General features: G+C 37.0%; 1 long non-coding RNA gene across 2 annotated transcripts; it reads left to right on the top strand.

Moving 5' to 3' along the window:
- Window positions 1-2,567: 2,567 nt before the first annotated feature.
- LOC103882024 lies at window positions 2,568-22,052 on the top strand. 2 transcript variants are annotated; one of them, XR_002520364.2, is made up of 5 exons: window positions 2,574-5,780; window positions 6,404-6,606; window positions 8,165-8,327; window positions 18,490-20,925; window positions 21,715-22,052. It is a non-coding gene; the product is annotated as an uncharacterized LOC103882024 (long non-coding RNA). The 2 variants fall into 2 exon arrangements; XR_002520363.2 differs by having other exon boundaries at window positions 2,568-5,780; window positions 6,404-8,327.
- Window positions 22,053-22,717: the final 665 nt, after the last annotated feature.

Here is a 22,717-nt window from a genome sequence, read left to right as displayed (position 1 = left end):
TCCTGCATCATCTTAGGAAACCATAGAACTTTCTTCTGTTTTAATTGTTTTTATAGGGCCTACACCATTCCAGAATAGCCTCTACAAACAATCTACATGCTGCCACTTAAGCAAAGGTCTAGAGATATATCAATTCTTTGATGTATGGTTATACATAGCTGCTGTGAGTTTATAAGTTTATAAGGGGTCATCTGTAAATTTATCTAGCATAATTTCCATTATTTATCCCTTTTGAACATCATCATATACTTATGGCCTTTCATAGACTCAAATAATTCCAGTCTACAGCTATGAACAATTGGTTTTTGATCCACATTCACAGTCATCGCATTTTGGCCAGTGAAAGAAATTTCGAAAGTATTTTTACTGTCTTTTCACTAGATTTGCCAGCCCCAGCTTGAGCTATCCCATCCCAGAATCAGTTTCTAGAAATTAAATGTGGATATTAGGATTGCATATTATATTGTGTTATATGAGCAGGGGATAGAGGCTAATGACAAAGGCCTCCAGGCCTTTAGTGATAGAACAGACATTTATGTTTCTTTCAATATGAATGAATTAACGTTGGTATGTCATATTTATCACTTTAAAATATTACTTAAAATGATTGTTCATTAATGCAATTTGCTATTGTTTTGAGCTAGATTTTAACCTTTGATCACTAGCTTTGGTATATATATATATACTATATATATACACACACTATATATATGTGTGTGTGTGCGTATGTGTATATATAGTCTTACCAAACTGCGTGTTTAAATTTCTATGCTACTGCAAGTTTACTTTCTTTTGAATTTTTGGCTCAAGCATCCTGAGAATTTAGTGTGAAGATCTCATTTTTCCCCTGTGTCAAGCATCAGTGGAACAACAACTGCCTGAAGAAGAAAATCAGGCCAACTTATTTCCAAGGGGAATACTAAAGAAATAAAAAGTTCTGGGCAAAGAGGCAAAACTCTTGAGACGGTAGTAAGAGTCATGGATGAGAATGGCTTGGGAAGAGTGAGGAAGGGAGGGATGACTCCTAGTTGGAGCACAGAGGATTTTTAGAGCAGTGAAACTGATCTGTGTAATACTGTAATAGTATGATACATGAAGACACATGTCATTATGCACTTGTCAAAACCCATAGAATGTGCATCAAGAGTGAATCCTAATATAAACTATGGACTTCAGGTAGTAATAATATATCAATGTTGGCTTATCAGTCATTAACAAAGGTACTGCACTAATAAAAGGTATTAACAATAGGGGAAACTGGGTGGGGAGGCGTAGACAGGAATGACATATATGGTAATTTTCTGTACTTTTTGCTCAATTTTTAAATAAACCTAAAATTATGAAATAATGTCTATTAATTAAAAAAACAGTTATGGGCCCTCAATCAGAACGTGGATTCAACTATGCTCAACCAACAATAGTTATGGAGTTATCACTGAAAAGAAAAGTAAGAATTGCATGGACCCTGAGTCTTTCTTTCTGGGTGACATATACATATTACACATATTTGGCCAAACACACAGGGGAAAATGAATCAAACCATAAGGCCATTAACAACCATGCCCAAAAATTTCCAAAGCCTTGTGACATAAGTGATCACTGACAGGAAAACATGCACACGTAGAATGTGAATAAAATGTGAAACCAAATTACAGCATCATCCCATAGATGTTAAAATGTATTATACACATTTCCCTAAGTCACATTTTATCCCCTTCTAGGTTAAGATTATACCTCTCAACTCTGAATCACATAAATTAACACCATCCCTTCATATCCCCTTAACACCGCTTTCCAATGGTAAGAGTTATCCAGTGAAGAGAGAACAAAGACGCCATTGTTGAAGGACTCTAGATTTAAAAGCCCACGGAGATGGATAAAGATGACACAGAGGCACATTTAATGGAGCAGTGTAAAAGAGTAGGTGGTCACTTGCCCCTGAAATGCTTCAATGAACAGATCCATGTTGAAAGAAGAACAGGCTTTGATAATAAATTAATTGGCAGGCATGTGAACCACAGAAAGAAAACACATACCTTTAGAAAAGATGTGAGACGATAAAAAGCAGAAAGTCAAACTTCCTAAGACAGAAGTCTGAATCAGAGTTGAGCTGCTTTTTCCCAAACTGACTTGAATTTATTAAAGTCTTGAATCTGAACACTAGGACTGAAAATTTCAGAAAAGCTCACTGATTTTTAGTACTTTTGCTTAAGGCCAGAAATGGAGCAAGGACAAAAATACAGCAGGCATGCTTTATATATATCTCCACCATTTTAATCTGAACCAAAGTAAAGAACTACTTATCTGAACCCTGCATTGCCTCCCGTGTTGAGACTCTGTTTCTCAAGGCATTTACTTACCCACCTCTACTGTCCGGGGAAGAAGTGGACACTAGATCCAAGAGGAAGCTGAATTTTGGAATAATATTGTTATTGTGGACAGTTGGAATCACTAAATTTCATGCCGATTTTTAAAACATTTTCTAAAGTGGTAACTTAAAACCGAACAAAATGTACCTGGGAAGTTTTGATTTGAAAATTACTTTGCCTACTTTTCTGGGTTTTTTTTGTTTGTTTGTTTATGAAAAATAGCAGTTCCTTGGCTCCCTCCTCTAATTTTTCCTCTCCTGAAGGCAATCATTTGCATCTCTTTGAGTAATTATTTTAGACTATCTATCCGAGCTCTAAATAATATGTTTATATTATTTTGATTTTTCCATGTTTTATCTCCCATTATGGAAGACGAGGATCTGCATCCTCCTGCTCCTGCCACACACTGGGCCCTGTCCTTTCTCACCGCTAATAAAGTAATACAAGGAAGATCAATAATCATAGACTTTGATAGTATGGTTATATAAATACCATCCATAGACGAGCTGTGACATGAACTATATTCATTTTTCCTTTCATGCATTTTTAAATTTTCTCTGGAAGGTGAGATAATTTTGTTGCTGTTTAATCATTTGCTTTGTGTTCTATACATTTACCACGAATTCAAGCCCTAACTCTGTCAGTTTCCTCAATCTCCTCTCGAGACAATCAGACACATCTGATTTCTAACAGTTGATCCTCCTGAAGAAGCCTGTCTTGGGTATTTCTGACTTGCTCCAATCCACACTGGTTTTCGTCTCTGCCTGATGCACCACGCCTCTCCTGGACTCTTCCTTCACATCATCCTGGGGACTTCCTTTGCCTCTGTCCTCTAGTGCATCGTCTCTTTCTGGTATCCCTTGTTTTCCTCTATATTGGTCTTTTCCCTGACTTTTTTGGAGGACAGTAGCTTTCCAAGAAAGGGTGCATGAGATAAACATTTTGGAATCTTGCATGTCTTAAACTGCCTATATTCTATCACCACACTTGACTGGATCTTTCCTCTGCTATAGAATTTCTAGATTAGAAACATTTTCCTTCATATTTTTTAAGCTGTTGCTTCCAGTGCCTTCTAGCTTACCAGGTTAGTCATTCTGAAATTATCCTGATTTGGGATCTTTTGTATTTGACCTGTTTGGTCTGGATACCCACAGGATCTTTCCTTTGCACAGGGGGTAAATCAGTGTGATATTTGTACAGGAACAAATAGATCAGCAGAAGGGAATTGAAAATCAAGAAGTAGCATCCCATTATAAATGAGAATAAAATTTAAAGCAAAATACTATTTTTAATTTAACAGGTAGAAATGGTTTATTTTGTAAGTAATATTTGGAACAACTGGCTATTCATATGGAAAAAAATAATGCCTCTCTATCACATTACTTTAGAAAATTACAGATGCATAGGGATTAAGTGTAAAATAGAAATAATTTTTTATTTTTTATTTATTGCAATAGCTTTATGGGTTTTGGTTACATGGATGAATTGCATAGTGGCAAAGTCTGGGATTTTAGTGTACCCGTCACCTGAGTAGTGTAGCTCGTACCCGTTAGGTAGATTTTTATATCTCTCCCCTGCCACCCTCCCTGCTCCTGAGTCTCCAATGTCCATTACACCAACTCTGTATGCCTTTGCATACCCATAACTTAGCTCTGCCTTATGAGTGAGAACATGTGGTACTTGGTTTTCTAAGGATTTTTTTAAATCTTGGAAAAAAATTCAAGAGACTACATGTAAAATACAGAAGTAGTAGAGACCTTCTTAACCAAGAGAGGAAGCTTGACATTTATCAAAAGGAAATCTGGACATATTTAACTATATAAAAATTTAAAATTATTTGGATGAAGAAAGATATTATAAAGGAAAAACACAAATTATAGACATAAAGTAAACAGACAAAAGATATTTTAAAGTAAATAGACAAATGGTCTCATAAATTGACAAGAGAAAAACAACAAAATGGAAAAATGGACAAAAGAAATAAATGAGCAGTAGGCTCCCCTAAATGCCCCCTCCGATCCTGGCAAAACAGCTTATTTTTTAAATTTTGGAGATGGTAAAATAAGAGGACACCAAGCATAGTTGAGAATGGGATGGGACATCATACTGAAAAGAGAACAATTCATTGAATGTATCCATACTATGCCTTAAGACTTCCAGACTTTTCCCCCATACAGTTACCAGAAAGTTGGCAGAATTTCTGCAGGCCAAAGGACCTAAAACTATTGATATTATAATTTTCCACAACTAAACAGTCCAACTTGATCTTCCCACAGTGCTGGTAATAGAAATCACTGCTAGTCAGAAAAATGCAAATTCAAGTAACAATGTGCATAGAAATTGGTTTTCTATGCAGGTAGAGGCAACTGGAGGCAAAGATCTTCTTTAGAAGCATCTGTTCTGTGACTATGTCCTTGCCCCAGATGAGAATGTGGCCTGCTGATGATATATGATTCACAATAAAGAGCATAATGCTTATCAACCTTCCCTTAAACAGAAATAGAAGTTCTTCTGGAAAAGTGATGTAAGCTTTAATCACAAAAGATACATGGTATAATAGAAGTGCCCCAGTCTGCAGGACCTGACTGTGCTTCGACAGGGAACTAGGGGCCATGAATAAGCCTTGCCATGGCATCTGTGGCCATCCTTCCACTTAGTTTCTATATCCTTCTCTATTTAAATCAGGCACAGGCTGTGTGTGTGTGTGTGTGTGTGTGTGTGTGTGCATGTGTGTGTGTCTTTTTGTCAATCTATAACCGGAATGTTGCAAATTGGGTCAAGGGTGGGCTAGAAATAAAATCCATACAACCTCAGTGATTTTCCAAGGGGTACCAAGGATCTGAAGAATGAAATTTTTACTGGTTCAAACGAGGCTCCTCTTTTGTTTGTGTTATTTGTTTATTCCCCTTCATACCCATTTCCCATCCTCATAGGCAACCACTTCTGACATGTTTAATATGAATTATGTATTCCTATAAAAAGATATCGTTATTTTGTGAATATGTATCTTAAATTTATGTATATCTCATTCTAATCTTTTTAGTCAGTACTATGTTTTTAAGATCAGTCTATGTGGTTATGGGTATGACTGTGCCAGAAATGCAGATAATAAGTGTTTACCCTATTTTACCTATTTTCCCAGCATTGAACACTCAGATTGCCTCTAACAGATGCCCCCACAAATAATGTTGGGATAAGCATCAGCACCCATGCCCTCTGATGTGAACTCGCTGGGTCATATGACATGCGTATACTGAATTGGACTAGGTCCTGCCAAAGAGTTCTCCATAATGGCTGCACCAGTCTACACTCCCACTAGTAACAATAAAATTTTTAAAAAATCTGCCTTCACAGACCTTCTATGATAAAAGCCCCAAGAAAAAGATGAATTTCAAGTTGAAGTTTTTGACAGTAAGTACATTGTGTGAGCTAAATCTTCCCCTTGGCAAGCAATGCTGGCTTTGAGACTCTGTAACTTATACAAAGGTCTTTGAAATTATCCTTAAATGAAAATTAACATTTGACCTGACTAAAGGGTAAGGATACTTTAAATAGATATACATATGAGATCTACATGGGTGTTTGCAATTTTTTTTTTTTTTTGAGACGGAGTCTCATTCTGTCCCCCTGGCTGGAGTGCAGTGGTGCGATATCGGCTCACTACAAGGTCCGCCTCCCGGGATCATGCGATTCTCCTGCCTCAGCCTCCTGAGTAGCTGGGACTACAGGTGCCCGCCACCGCGCCCGGCTAATTTTTTTTTTTTTTTTGTATTTTTAGTAGAGACGGGGTTTCACCGTGTTAACCAGGATGGTCTTGATCTCCTGACCTTGTGATCCACCCGCCTCGGCCTCCCAAAGTGCTGGGATTACAAGCGTGAGCCACCGCGCCCGGTCTGGTGTTTGCAATTTTTTAAACATTCTAAGTTGTATTATGTCCAGTATGATTTTTCTTCCTAATTGCAATGGTTGTAGAAAAATTCAACTAGAGTGTTAAATAACTAAACTCTGTGGTTTTTACTTCATTTAATTTTCAGATTGATGACCTGAGTCAGCTGAGACAATGGAAGCCTTGACCTACGAATGCAGCTGGGAAGGGCAGGATGCAGGCTTAGCTGAGAAAAGCCCAGCATGTCATACTCTCCCAAAAGGAAAGCTGTCCATCCTTGCACTAAGATGGACTTAGAGTGAGGCCAAGCTCTCTCTGCATTCTCACTCTCAGGAGACCGATGACCCATCGGTAAGTAACAGTAAATTGGTCTGGAGTGGGATTGCATAGAAGGTTAAGGAAATGCTGTCTTCCCTCTGCCTGAATGCATGTGCTAAGTGGTCATGCAAAATGTAAACTTCACTGTTACTGGCAGACAGGTCATCCATATCAGGTAAGTGTCTGGGGAACACATGGGTAGGGGTCACCCTCACATACTACGGGCTATTAAGAATAAATTGTTGTCTCTGATCTCATCCAGGTTCAAACTGAAAGTCCAATGCCTGCTCAGCCTATTTGGCTTTTAACTCAATGACAAACAAGGCTTTATTACCCAGAACAAGTGGTTTAAAAAAAAAAAAAGTTTCTTTTCACTGATGACCATACAATTACTACCACAAAAGGCAAAACTGATATGGTGCTTTCAATTTATATCAGAACTTAGATCTTTACAACAAGACTTAAAATAGCTGCATTCTTCTTGCTTATTACACTGAAGGATTTTGCTACCCAGACTAAGATTGGAGATACATAAATATGATGTAAATATAAAATTACAACTGAAATATATTATAGACTAAATATACTTTTTTATTAGCTGCTTCTTATGAAGCCTAGATAATGTTATTAAAATTATATAAGCCTAGTTAATATTTTTAAAAATATAGAATTGAATGTTTAAGATAAATATTAAAAGTCTGAGGTTTCTTGGCCATAATTTGATTATGTTCTATGGCATTCTTACTTAGATTTTAGAAAGTTAAACTAGTATATTCCCAAGATAAAGAAGAGTAGTAGTCATCATAGGCCATAATGAAATCAGAGTTTTACAATAATCCAGAGAGAAAAAGTAATGACACTAGGATATATTTATCTCTTTTAACTCTTAATTCTCTGAACCCTAGTGTTGTTACTATTTCTCTCTGGATCATTGTAAAACTCCGATTTCTTTCCTAAAGAGGTATTTGTTTTTAGTCCCCATTTTCTTGCTGTTGTCTGTCAACAGTTTGGGATTTTATGTAAGCATCTAAGTGTCTAAGAATCTAAGTGTCTATTACCTTTGATGCTGTGTTTGGCCAAATGTGTGTAATATATATATATGTCACCCAGAAAGAAAGACTCAGGGTCCGTGCAATTCTTACTCTTGTTTTCAAGGATAACTCCATAACTATTGTGGTTGAGCATAGTTGAATCCACATTCTGATTGATACATATATACAATTGAGTATACAAGTGGGTTCTGATATTGTTGACTGCTTCCTTAGTAAGGTAACATGATAACCCTAACACGTATGGCTAAATGAATATTTTGTTGCAGTATGGATACTCTTTTTTTTTTCTTATTGGTCTGGTCTGAATTGTGATGCCCATTTCTTGCCTCCAGGCCTTTATTGCTGAATACTGCTAAGTATTCATACACTTATTCAAAGTATGGCCTGTAAGTCCTGAGGTTTTATCAATTAAGGCCTGTAAAGCTTGGGTCCTCTAGGTATGCCCTGCAGATTGTTCTATGGAGCACTACAGTTCTGTGTCCTTCCCTGAGCACCCAAGTTTGTATTGGTTGTTCTTTGGTGCTGCACACTCTTTGCAGGATCATGCTTGGGTAGTGAAGTGCTCTTAATGCTGTGGTCACTGAAGGGAGAAGTGAACACCACTTTCATGGGAAGAATCTTCTTCTGCTTGGAGTCTTGTCTTAAAACTCAACTGTTCTTTCCTCAAGCTTCAGCACTTCCTGTGGATCAACATCAGCTCAGGTCAGTATTATTTAATCACTTAGTGTCTATCTGCAATGGGAAGTGATGGAGGGGAAGTTAAACATATGTGTGGGTATATGTGTAAGTATAAATGGGTATACATATTTATTATATATATACACAATATGTAAAATCACAAAAATTTAGAATGTTATACTGAGTATGCCAATGGGAATGGGTCTTCCAGCCCAGTATTCGGTTTTCTTAGAAAAGAGCCAAGGGGAATTTTGGGGGAGAGAATATGGTATTTGTTCTCTCCGTTCTATGTCTCAAAATGGGCAGAATTCAGAATGACCTTAGCTTTTTCTTTGTCATCTATTTTGATGCTATTATCTAGAAATTTTAAATAAAATCTTTTTGGGATTTTTTTCTTCATGCATTTTCCATATTTTCTATTTCAATATATAACTTTTATAATGGGAAATATATGCTAAGTCTTTATTTTTAACCTATCTGTCTTTAATATAAAGTGCTTTTTTATTAAAGAGCAAAGATTTGGGTCTTGTGCTTTTTATCCAGTCTGAAAATGTTTGCCTTTTACATGGAGTGCTTACTTTCTTTACGGTCAATGTAATTATTAATGTGGTTGAATTTTAGTCTGCCATCTTGGTGTTTGATTCTATCTGTCCCATCTGTCCCTTATCCCTTGATGCCTTCTTTTCTGATTCTTTGAACCACTGTATTCAGCATTTCTTTTTATTTTCTCTATTGATGTTTTATTTATACATCTTTGTGTAATTTTTAGTGGTTGCTCTAGAGATAATGTAACCAAAGGTAAACTCTTTAAAAGGACATGAAAATGTTAGAAGCTTATGTCAGTATAATTCCATTCTTGCCCCCACCAGCTCTTCCAGTTGGTTCTTGACTATAGTTTCTTTCTCTGCTAAAATTCCTTATCAGCTCATATATGTTAAAATTTTATAACTAGGTTCTTTTGTGTATTTATCATAATTATTTTAAAGTCCCTGTTTGGTAAATCCAATATCTGAACTCTCTCCAGATTTGCTTTTATGCCCTTTTTCCTCCTTCTGGATCATGGGCCACATTTTTCTTTCTTCTTCACATCTCATAATTTTATAAATGTTATGCCAAGCATTATATGCAAAAGAATAGTATAAACAATACTTACCACCATACAAGTGATATTGCTTCTTCTTTGAAGCTGTTAGTATGAGGAACAAGATCAATCTAATCTGTAGTTGTACTGGATCTAGACTTTATCCCAGTTTTAGTTATATGCGGTTACCATTGGCTTAAAATGTTTGAAGTTAGGTTTAAGATGTGTCCTTCAGTAGAGTCTGGTGAGATTCCAGAGATCCTGTTTGCCAGTTTTAAGTGTCACTGGGAGTTCTCTTTGACTTTTAGTCCTGCCCCTAATTTTCGGCACTGCAGAGACCTCTCTCCCCTAGCCGCCCTGCCCTTGCCTCTGGAAGACTGTTGAACTATCCTCTGTTAAGACCCAGAGTACTTTGGAGAGATTTTTCTTGGCATTAAGAGAACTGCTTCAGGTACTTCATTATTTATATAAGATACTTTAATAAGTTGAGGTAAAATTCATATAGTATGAAATTAACCACTTTAAAATGAAGGATTCAGTAGCATTTAGTGTATTCACAATATTTGGCAAATACCACCTCTATCTAGTTCCAAAACATTTCTATCATTCCAAAATCAAACTCCTTACCCATCAAGCAGTTTGTCCCAACTAGCACCCTCCCTCCAGCCTGTGGCAACCACCAATGTGTGCTCTGTCTCTATGGATTTATATGTTCTAGATATTTCACATAAATGGAATAATAAAATACACGATGCTTTCTGTCTGGCTTCTATCCCTTAGCATAATGTTTTGCAGGTTTCTCTTGGTATTGTGCCCTGCCCTCAGCTTTCAGTGTCCATGCCTTTCACTTGGTGAAGGTCTGGAGTGACTTGGAGGGATTTCTTTCCATTTTTCTGGCTTTCCCTCAGGCTTCCTGGTATTTGTCTTTGGCGAAGGCTGTCTCAGGTCTCCTTATCTACCCGTGACACTCAAGTCCCATGGAAACGAGCTCACAGGTTGGGGAAGACTTGCCTGTAGTTAGGGTTCCTTAGGTTCTCATTCATCACACCAGCCCACAGGGTCGTTAAAGGTTCCTTCAAAGTTTGGCTAGTTTCTCCTTATCCCTGTCTTTGGCAGATTTGTCTTCTTTTGGCTATTTTGTCAGGGAGTAAAGAAACAGTGGCTCTCTTCTCTCCCAGATGGATTCATCACTTTCTGGAGTTTAGTTTATTTGGGTTACTTTGCATCCTCAGCAATCTGATGAACCTTTAAAAAAAACGTAAACTTGTACATTGTTGAGCTTGTTTTAATTGCTAGGTTTGAAGTGGCAATGTCTTGTGACTCTCTATTTATTCTTTTAAAAATTATAATATACATATTCTTAAAATGAATTTTATTTATATATTCATTCATTGTTTCAGATAATTACATTTTTTTATTGTGGTAAAATACACATAATATCCACGTGAGTGTAAGGTAGTATCTCATTGTGGTTTCAATTTGCATTTCCCTAATGATTAGTGATGCTAAACATCTATTCATGTGTTTAATGCCATTCATGTATCTTCTTTGGAGAAATGTCTATCCAAATTCTCTGCCCATTTTTAAATTGAGTCATTTGATTTTGTCATTGAGTTAGGAGTTCTCTATATATTCTATATTTCAATCACTTATCAGATATATGATTTGCAAGGACTTTCTTCCATTCTGTAGGTTGCATTTTCACTCTGTTGATAATGTTGTCTGATGTACAAAAGCTTTTAATTTTATGCAATCTGATTTGCCTGTATTTTGTTGTTGTTGCCTGTGCCTTTGGTGTCATATTCAAGAAATCATTGTGAAATCCAGTGTGGAGAAGATTTTGCCCTATGTTTTCTACTTAAGAGTTCTATAGTTTTAGCTCTTACATTTAAGTATTTAATTCATTTTGAGTTAAGTTTTGTATACAGTGTTAGTAAGGGTTACATTGTTTTGATTACTGGAGCTTTGTAATAAGTTTTGAAATAAAGAAGTATGATTCCTCCAGCTTTGTTGTTCTTTTTCAAGATTGTTTTGGATATTTGGGGTTTCTTGGGATTTCATATGAATTTTATCATAGATTTTTTGATTTCTACAAAAACATAGTTGGGATTTTGATAGGGATTGCATTGAATCTGTAGATAATATTGGGTGGTATTGACATTTTAACAGTATTGCATTTCAATACATGAGCAGGGATACCTTTTCATTTATTTATGTCTTAAAATTTCACCAATGTTTTGTAGTTTTTATTGTACAAATCTTCACCTCTTTGGTTAAGTCCTAAGTATTTTATTTTTCCTAGTAGTACTTTTAAGGGAATTGTTTTCTTAATTTCCTTTCAGATTGTTCATTATTAGTGTGTATAAATACAACTGATTTTTGTGTGTTCATCCTTTTACAGTCAGAGAACGTACTTTGTGTGGTAGTGATCTCTTTCAAATCTACTGAGATTTCATTTGTGGCCTATTATAATATAAGGTCTATCCTGGAAAATGTCCCATGTGAACTTGAGAAGAATATGTGTTCTATTGTTGTTGGGTATAGTGTTCTGCATAAGCTGTATTGTGTTGATCTAGTTGTATTGTGTTGTTCAAGTTCTCTATTTCCTTACCTAACCTCTGTCTGGTTGATCTATCTATTATTTAGAGTGGGGTATTGAAGTCTTCAACTATTACGGTATTTGCTGTATCTTCTTTCTTTATGGAAATTTTATTAATATACAATGTCCTTCTTTGCATCTTGTAAACTTTTTTTATTTAAACTCTGCTTTGTCTGATATTAGTATAGCCACACTTGCTGTTTTTTGAGAATTATTTGCATGGAATATCTTTTTATCCTTTCACCTTCAGGCTGTTTGTATCTTTGGAACTAAAGTGAGTCACTTGCAGATTGCATGTAGTTGAATCATTTAAAAATTTATTATACCAATCTCTGTCTATTAAATGGAGAGTTTAATCCATTTACATTTAAAGTAATTACTGATAAAGAGGAACTTCTGTCACTTTGCCTCTTATTTTCTATAATGCCTTACAACTATTTTATTCCTCATTTCTTGCATTATTGTCTTCTTTTGTGTTTGACTGATTTTTTTCTGTAGTGAAATGTTTTAATTCTTTTCTCATCCCTTTTTGTGTATATTCCAAAATGACTTTCTTTGTGGTTACTATGGAAATTACATTTATCACCCTAAAGTTATAACTCTCAAATTTGAATTTAGACTAGCTTAATTTCAATAGCATACAAACACTCTGCTTCTTTATAGCCTTGTCCCTATCCCTTTAGTTATTGATATCACCACATTACATCTTTATACATTGGGTGTCCATAAATATAAACTAATAATTGGCTTTTAAAATATGTTACTTAAATTATGTAGAAAACAAAAAAAGAAGTTATAGAAAAACATTATAAAAACACTAGCTTTTAGACTAATACTTGTTTTTTAAATATATATTAGTCTTTTAAATCACATAGAAAACAAAAAGTGGAGTTACAAGCTGTTGTTACTGTAATATCAGCTCTTGTAATAGCCCATATATTTACATTTACTGAGATCTTTATTTCTTCATATAGTTTTTAGTTATTGTCTAGTATCCATCCTTTAATTTCATCCTATAGGATCCTCTTTAGCATTTCTTGCGGAGCAGGTCTAGTGATAATGAACTTCCTCAGCTTTTATTTTTCTGGGAATGTTAATTTCTCCCTCACTTTTTATGTACAGTTTTGCTTTCTATCAGCAAATCAAGAACAGGATTCTTGATTTGCAGGGTTTTTTTTTGTTTTTTTTTTTTTTTTTTTTTTTTTTTAGCATGTTGAGTATTTCAGCCTACTGCCTTTTGCCCTTCAAAGTTTCTTCTGAGGAATCTGCTGCTAATTGTATTGATGATAACTTGCATGTGGTGAGTGGCTTCTCTCTTGTTGCTTTCAAGAGTCTCTTTTTGTCTTTGACTTTTGACAATTTGATTATAATGTGTCTCAGTGTGGATCTCTTTGAATTCATCCTACTTGGAATTTATTGAATTTCTTGAACCTTCCTATCTTTTGTCAAACTTGGAAATTTGTGGGGTTTTTTGTTTTGTTTTGTTTTGTTTTGTTTTAAATAGAGATGGTCTTGCTCTGCTGCCCAGGCTGAAGTGCAGTGGCACAATCACAGCATACCACAGCCTCGAACTCCTGGGCTCAAGTGATCCTCCCACCTCAGCCTCCCAAGTAGCTGGGACTACAGGCATATGTCTTCACATCTGGCAATTTATTTTTTATTGTTTTTGTAGAGACAGGGCCTCCGGTCTCACCATGTTGCCCAGGACTGTCTTGAACTCCTAGCCTCAAGCAATCCTGCCACTTTGGCTTCCCAAAGTACTGTCATTACAGGTGTGAACCAGTGTACCCAGCCAAACTTGGGAATTTTTAGCCATTATTTCTTCAAACAGTTTCTGCCCCTTTCATTCTCCATCCTCCTTCTGGGTCTCCTGCACTGTGTATGTTGGTTTGATGGATGGTATCGCACAGGTCTCTTGGGTGTCTTAACTTTTCTTTAATCTTTTTTCTTTCTCTTCCTCAGGCGGGCGGATCACGAGGTCAGGAGATCGAGACCATCCTGGCTGACAAGGTGAAACCCCGTCTCTACTAAAAAATACGAAAACTTAGCCGGGCGAGGTGGCGGGCGCCTGTAGCCCCAGCTACTCGGGAGGCTGAGGCAGGAGAATGGCATAAACCCGGGAGGTGGAGCTTGCAGTGAGCTGAGATCTGGCCACTGCACTCCAGCCTGGGCGACAGAGCGAGACTCCGTCTCAAAAAATAATAATAATAATAATTTCAATTTTTCTATTTTCAAGTTTACTGATCCTTTCTTCTGCCTGCTCAAATCTGCCTTTGAATCCCTCTAGTGAATTTTTCATTTCAGTTATTGTACTTTAGAGCTCTAGAATTTTCTTTTTGATTTCTTCTTAAATATTCTGTTTATTGATATTTCCATTTGTAATGCATTGTTTTCTTGACTTCCTCCACATATTCCTTTAGTTCTTTGAGCATCTTTTTTTTTTTTTTTTTTTAGTCTGAGTCTCGCTCTGCCGCCCAGGCTGGAGTGCAGTGGCCGGATCTCAGCTCACTGCAAGCTCCGCCTCCCGGGTTCCCGCCATTCTCCTGCCTCAGCCTCCCGAGTAGCTGGGACTACAGGCGCCCGCCACCTCGCCCGGCTAGTTTTTTGTATTTTAGTAGAGACGGGGTTTCACCGTGTCAGCCAGGATGGTCTCGATCTCCTGACCTCGTGATCCGCCCGTCTCGGCCTCCCAAAGTGCTGGGATTACAGGCTTGAGCCACCGCGCCCGGCCCTTTGAGCATCTTTAAGATAGTTGTTTTAAAATCTTGTTTAGTAGGTTTGCCATCTGGTCTTTCTCAGAGATGATTTCTGTTCTCTTATTGTTTTTTTTGAATGGGCTACACTTTTCTGTTGTTGTTTTTTAATTCCTTGTGCTTTTTTCTTTTTTTGCTGTTGAAAACTGGACGTTTGGATCTAGTAATGTGATAATTATGGTAATTAGATTTTCCCCCTTCCCCTGGAGTTTGCCATTTTTCGCTTTTGTTTCATTTTGTTTTGATTTGATTATTGTAGGCTGTCTCCATGCCGAGGATCAAACTGAGGTGTAAAGTTAATGTATTTCTCATTTTTTCTGAGCCTGCTTCTTTCCTCAGTCATAAGCAGTGACTTGAAATTTCCCTCATATATGTAGTTATTTTTGAATGTCCTAGTCTTTAACATCTGGCTGTCAAAAGGGAAAGAACAGAATGAAGTGGGGAAAGATGACCCTTTAAATATCCTGGAAGTTGTCTCAGCCTGAGTGGGTGGGGCTTGCAACTATGAGAGAGGGTTGCAACAAAGGCTACCTGCTACTGTGTCTGCAACTCCATGATCAGAGGCAGTAATTAGCTACCAAAACATGGATCCCTGATATTTAGGGAATAGGGTCCTCCTTATTGCCCACCTTGCTCCTGCAAACTGTGTTCTAGCTGTTCTAGCAACATGGGCATGACTGCTTGCTAGGAGGCTGTGGTGAGGGATGGGTAGCTGCTGCTTAGATAAGAGCTAAAATTGACCAAGATTAACTGCAATTTGCTGTTCCGTGCTTCCTCTGGACCTTGCAAGCCTTCAATAGACTCCAGGGTTCTGAAATAGTTACATCACACAGATTCTGCCAGTACAATTGTTGTCTAGGTGGGGAGACAGAGTCCTGGTGCTTCCGACTCTGCCAACTTCCCAGAATTATCTGCCTATATTATATTTTACATATAAAATACATCACTGTAATGTAGATTATGAAATAAACTCTTATGAAGCTACAGCCAACTGAATGAAAAGAACATTGTGCTGCTCCTCAATCCCATCCCTTTGCTTCCTCCTTAAGAGTTTACTACCAGCCCACATTTCTCATTTATGACTTTCTTACATTGAAAACCATTTTCCACATAAGTATGCATCCCTACAAAATATATTCCTTAGTTTTACCTGTTCTGAAGCTCAATTGATTGTCCACATTGAAAACAAATAAAATTACATCCTTGCTTTAGTCCATACGCCCAAATCAATTTCCTTACTATTCATCCCATGCCAATTGGACTTCTGCTTTGACTGTTTTACGAAAACCAATCTTTTTTTTTTTTTTTTTTGAGACGGAGTCTCGCTCTGTCGCCCGGGCTGGAGTGCAGTGGCCGGATCTCAGCTCACTGCAAGCTCCGCCTCCCGGGTTTACGCCATTCTCCTGCCTCAGCCTCCCAAGTAACTGGGACTACAAGCGCTCGCCGTCTCGCCCGGCTAGTTTTTTGTATTTTTTAGTAGAGACGGGGTTTCACCATGTTGGCCAGGATGGTCTCGATCTTCTGACCTCGTGATCCACCCGTCTCGGCCTCCCAAAGTGCTGGGATTACAGACTTGAGCCACCACGCCCGGCCACGAAAACCAATCTTGACAAAATGTCCACTGACTCTGTTCACTGAGTCAGATCCAATGTCCACTCTCCTCTCATTATCCTAGTTGGCCTTTCAGGACTACTCATCATAGCAAATTTTTTTTTTTTCTCAAAGTTGTCTTCCTTTCAGCTTCTGTGATATTGCTCTGTTCTGGTCTATCTTCTTTCTCCATGGCCTTTCCTGCTCAGTCTTCACCTCGGCATTTACTTTTCTACCCAATCTCTACATTTTGGAGTTCCTCAGTGCTCAATCCTAGGTTCCGCTCCCTTATCCTTTTATAATTTCTCTTCAGATAATCTAATTCATGCCCATGGATTTATATGCCACTACCTGCTGATGACTTCTGAATTTACACCTTGAATCTAACATTTTCCTTGGACCTCAAAACTCATATATAAATCAACATATATCTCTGGTTTCTATACACTTAGGTGTATACCAAACACTTCAAAACTTAGTATTATTGCAACTAAATTCAAAATTTTTTGTGAAACTGTTCCTCTTTCAGTCTTCTTCATCTCAACAATCTATTTAGTTGCTCAAGTCAGAAACCTGAGAATTTTACTTTATTCGGTGTACTCTTGCTCACTGCAGTCGATCCATGGAATTTCTCGTATTTAGTCCTCAAAATATATGTCAAGTTCTGCTTTTCACCATCTCTACTGCCACCACCTTTGTCCAGACTATCTACTACTTTTTTTTTTTTTTTTTTTTTTTTGATATGGAGTCTTGTTCTGTCACCCAGGCTGGAGTGCAATAGCGTGATCTTGGCTCACTGCAACCTCCACCTCCTGGGTTCAAGTGATTCTCCTGCCTCAGCCTCCTGAGTAGCTGGGATTACAGGCACCTGCCATCATGCCTGGCTAATTTTTGTATTTTTGTAGGATAAGGTTTCACCATGTTGGTCAGGCTGGTCTTGAACTCCTGACCTCAGGTGATCCACCCACCTTGGCCTCCCAAAGTGCTGGGATTACAGGCATGAGCCACCATGACTGGCCTCGATTATCTACTTCTATTGCCTGGTCTACTGCAACAGCTTCCTAATTGATTTTCCCTCTTCTCGACTTGCTCTCTTTCAGTATAGCCTCTACCAATCAGCTACAGAAGTCTTTCTGTAAACGTTGATCTAACAATGATACTTCTCTGCTTAATACAGTTTAGTATAATTAAAACGAAATCCATACTCCTCCTCACAACAATCATGGTCCTGCATAACACCTCCTGCTCACCTGTCTTCCACTTGAGCCGCACTTTCCTTTGCTCTCCATGTTTCAGACACTCTGTCCTTCTTTCCGTTCCTAGAAGAGGTGAAGATTTTCTCCATCTCAGAGCTTGCCCATGTCTTCTTTCCTATGACTAGAATGCTCTCCCAAGGCTCTTTAAATGGTTAATATCTTCTCACTCTTTAAATCTCAGTCTAGTGGCTTTCTCAGATTTTTCCTGGTCATTCCATTCAAGTGTGTTCCTCTCCCCACTTATTCTAAATGCCACTGCCAACCACCTCTTTCCACTGTTATTCTGTCTTAGTTTCCTGGGGCTGCTATAACAAATTACCACAAGCTGAGGCGCTTAAAACAACAGAATTTTATTCCCTCACAGTTCTTGAGGGCAGATGTCCAAAATGAAGGTGTTGGCAGGGACATACTCCTTCCAGAGGCTTTAAGGAAGAATCCATGCTTTGCCTCTTCCAGCTTCTGGTCACTGTCAGCATTCCTTGACTTGTGGTTGCATCACTCCAATCTCTGCCTCCATGGTCATGTTGCCGCCCACCTTCTGTCTGTGTTATCTTTCTTTGCTTTTCTCGTATAAGAATACTTGCGATGACCATTGTATACATGTATTGAAATGTCACCCTGTGTCCCAAAAATATGTACAGGTATTATGTTTCAATTAAAAATAAAAGGAAAAAAGTCAGTTGCACCCTACTCTTCACATTTTAAAATAGTTAAAAAGCACAACCTTTTTCTCTTTAGACACCTTGGGGTTCCTTCTTTTGGGGTGGTATGGGGTGGTCTTGCATTATATCATAGGATGAAGAGGAGAGATATAAACAAGGTATAAACTGTGATAACTGTGAATTGAGCCTCTTCAGGCTGCATTTCATGTGCATGAAAGAAGTCTTAACTAGTTATCTTTATTCAGACACAGAAACCTGAATGGATGAATATTCAAAATGTGTTGATGAGTTCCACACCCTCTTTGAAAGATAAGTGCCAAGTCCTTCCCTTAATTATACTCTGAGCAAAATAAGTTATGTAGAAGAAGAAGTAAAAAGAGTACTTGTGATGGCATTTAGGGCCACCAGATAATTTAAGGTAATCTTAACTCAAGATCCTTTATTTAATCATCTGTAAAGACCCTTTTCCCAAATAAGATAATATCTACACATTTCAGAGATTATGACTTAATGTCTCTGGGTGGCCATTATTCAACCTACTACATACTCTATCTGGCTTTCTGATCATCAAATTCAGAATAATTTTTTCTATACAAAATAAATTTTATATTTATTTTTAATTTTCTAGTTTATCGTCAGTTTTCTTTATGCCAGTGCTATGCAATAGAAATGTAATGAGAGCCACATATATAACTTTAAATTTTCTAGCAGCCACATTAAAAAGTGAAAAGAAGCAAGTGAAATTGACTATAATAGCATATTTTATTTAACTGAATATATGCAAAATATTATCATTTAAACATGAAATCAATATGAAAATTATTACTGAGCGGTTTTGCTTTTTTAGGGGATACAAAGTCTCCTAAATCTGTCTGGTGTATATTTTGTACTCACAACACATCTCAGTTCAGACTAGCTACATTTCAAGTACTCAGCCACAAATGAATAGCAGCTAGTACTGAATTGGACAGTCAGCTCTAGACATGTAAAACACATCTATTGTGCTTTTCAGGGCCAACACAGTGCTTGAAACATTAGAAATGCTGTATATATGAATATATATGATACACACATGCTATACATATGTATGAATAAGTTATTGGATGAGTAAAAGAAGACTAGCAAAATCTCATGCCCAAATATATTACATTTTCCTTAACATCAAAATAGATATCTATTTGCAGAGCCACATTTATCTGAATTTAACTGTGAGTGGAAAGTTAAGAATTAGTGATTATAAAACATCTTTGTCTCTACATCAACTCATTTTTTTGCTTGTACTATTTCTCTGGATGATAGATTTCACAACTTATCATTCTAGTATGTGAGAATATTTTATGTAAACTTTAGGGCATTTGTGCATGTTTAATATTCTAGGATTTGGTGAATTGTATCTTAATACATATTTATTGCAATATTTTCTTTAGTTATGGTGAATTCTGTGAACCAAAATTTCTATGGAATTTGTCCTCTTAAATATTTATTGTCACATAATATTTTAGGTTCGAACAGTGGGGAAATATAGCCGCTCATAGAGAAATTAGAACATGAATGAAATTCAACCTATAATAGTTTATATATCATTTTGAACTGACTAAAGCTAGGCAAAGCATGCATATTCACTTAAAAATATTAAGTTATTGAGGACAAATTTTTATTTAATAATAAAATAAAATGAAAACCTCTTAAATCACTGGAAAGAATCCTCAGAAGTGGAAGGAAAACTCTACATCAACTTAAACATTTCAAGACAACCAATTTCATTAATTTAAAACATCATCCAGAACCAAGGATCCAAGCAAATGAGCCTTTTTCCTTAAACATTCTGACTTATCTTGGGAGCATTAAAATTAATAGAACTTATGATCTTGAGTTCTACTCATTTGAGAATGTGTTTTCAGTAAGTACACATGTTGGGGTTGGGATCTGGCAGTCCCTTATATATAACCACCATGAACATACACTGAGTTTTATACCATTAATATTTCAAGGTGTTTGATTCATAGTTTTTTACAAGCTGAACACACCCATGAAATGAACTAATATTGAAAAGAAATCTTACTGCAGACCAATGGGATGCACTATATTCATAACATATTAAGATTAAAAGTAGTAAGACAATATTTCAGCCCATGGCCTGATCCTTTTCTATAGAACTCTGGAGTGGGTAAGGTGATAGGAGATGCAGTGGAGAGAAGGAAGGAAGGATCAGAGAAGTCTTAGGATTATGTTTTGCAAAAATCTCATCGATGAGTGGGTCAAGACTTCATTTCCGCGAAGCAGATTTTTAAAATTGATTATCACCAAATCTTCTCTAGACATGATCATTTTGCCTAGATCTATCAGTGTCTACTTTCCCCAGTTCCATCTACTATAGTTTCTGATACCTTCCCCCGGGGAAGCACAGCCTGGTTCAGATTTTGAGCCAGTTTTGATGAAGGCAGGCGGTATACTCAGCACCTCAGTTTTGCCATTCAGTGGTATCTAAGTGTAGTTATGTTACCATAGAATTGTTTTTCATTGTGCTTAGGAAAAGCTTTAAAGGCTGATGAGGCCACTCAACGTGGTGCTTTCCTTACATGCCCTGCATTGTACTCTGGTTCCCCATTGGAATGCTGTTAGCCCACCTTTGTCAGTCTTCTATACCTGGAGGTGGATGTTATCTTTCAATACAACAAAAGGTAAGAAACAACACAAACCTTAGACCTGCTTCTCCAGGATTTAACTGTGGTGGTTTTTGGTTTTTAAGTGTGTGGTTTTTATAAGATAATGTTATTAGAATGGGCCTTTGGTGGTATATGAAAGCCACATCTAATAACTTATAAATTTATTTATTTATTTACAGACAGGGTCTTGCTCTGTTGCCCAGGCTGGTCTTGAACTCCTGGCCTCAAGCAATCTACCTGCTTTGGCCTCCCAAAGTATTGGGATTACAGGCATGAGCCACCGGGCCTGGTAACTTATAAATATTGATATCAAAGGGGGAGAAGTAGGTAACGATCATTTTAAGAATTGTATAAGGCCGGGCGCGGTGGCTCAAGCCTGTAATCCCAGCACTTTGGGAGGCCGAGACGGGCGGATCACGAGGTCAGGAGATCGAGACCATCCTGGCTAACACGGTGAAACCCCGTCTCTACTAAAAAATACAAAAAACTAGCTGGGCGAGGTGGCGGGCGCCTGTAGTCCCAGCTACTCGGGAGGCTGAGGCAGGAGAATGGCGTAAACCCAGGAGGCGGAGCTTGCAGTGAGCTGAGATCCGGCCACTGCACTCCAGCCTGGGCGGCAGAGCGAGACTCTGTCTCAAAAAAAAAAAAAAAAAAAAAAAAAGAATTGTATAAACTTCTGAGTAATAATCTCAAAATTTGATAGATGCCATATAATTTGAACTTAAAATAATCTCTAAGCATGTTTATAAAAAATTACATGCGTTTATGAAGATTTTTTGCTCAAAGAATTTTTGGTATTTTCAGTGTCTACTTATGCAGTGAAGTATTTAAACGTTTAAGGAACAATAAAATGGCCTAACCCTGAGAACTTGAGACTATCTAAAATAAATGCTAACAAAATATTAGACGACAGATCAAATACATCGAAAGTCTAAAAGAAGTTCATCACACTGTAGAAAAACTTCAGTGAAGAAAGAACAGTGACTTGGAACAAGAAGAGAAAAACTTCACAGGACTAAAGAAACAGAAGAACACACATAAATGATTGTAAATTACAATCATGTAGAAGAACATAATACAATAAGTATGTTATAATGTGATTTTATTATAATATACATTACATAATATATACATATTTCATATAATACAATTATAATATATACATGTCATATGCATAATACATAATGTGATATATATTATAGTATGTACTTTATTATAATATAATATGTGAGCTTTGAAATAAACAGAAATCATCCTTGCACATTACATTTACATATTGCACCACTGGATACAAAGATACTCTCATAATCAAAAGAATCTAGTTTCTCATACATTTAGCTGTTTGAGTACTATTCACAATCTCCAGGGACAGATTTTGACTTTATCTGTTCAGACATTTAAAAACCCGTTGAGTGTGGACAATTCAAAAGTGTAATTCTTTGAATCACATACTATATCTAAGAAGCATTAGGTATTTAATCTTGCTAACAGTAAACTTTATGAATATGTTACTAAAATGTGTTCATATTTTATTAATAATTATTAGGATCTTGAAGAATAATATGTATTATGTCAGGTCAGCTGAATTTCTATAAATTCCATCTGCTCTTTTATTTCAAGATGTGAATGCTTTGCAATTATGAAACTCATGAAAGTCAGTTGAAATGTGTTTATCATGTCCACTTCCATCCCTTCACCTAAGCTCTCACACAAACTTAGATCTTGCAAGGTGCCAACTGAAAGAAGGAGGTCCAAACTGACAAGACTTATCTGGACACTGTTCATTGACTGTTGACTGCTCTAGACG

Source organism: Papio anubis, chromosome 2, assembly GCF_008728515.1.
Source record: "Papio anubis isolate 15944 chromosome 2, Panubis1.0, whole genome shotgun sequence".
Taxonomy (NCBI): Eukaryota; Metazoa; Chordata; class Mammalia; order Primates; family Cercopithecidae; genus Papio; species Papio anubis.
This window is presented reverse-complemented; position numbering and strand designations above follow the sequence as displayed.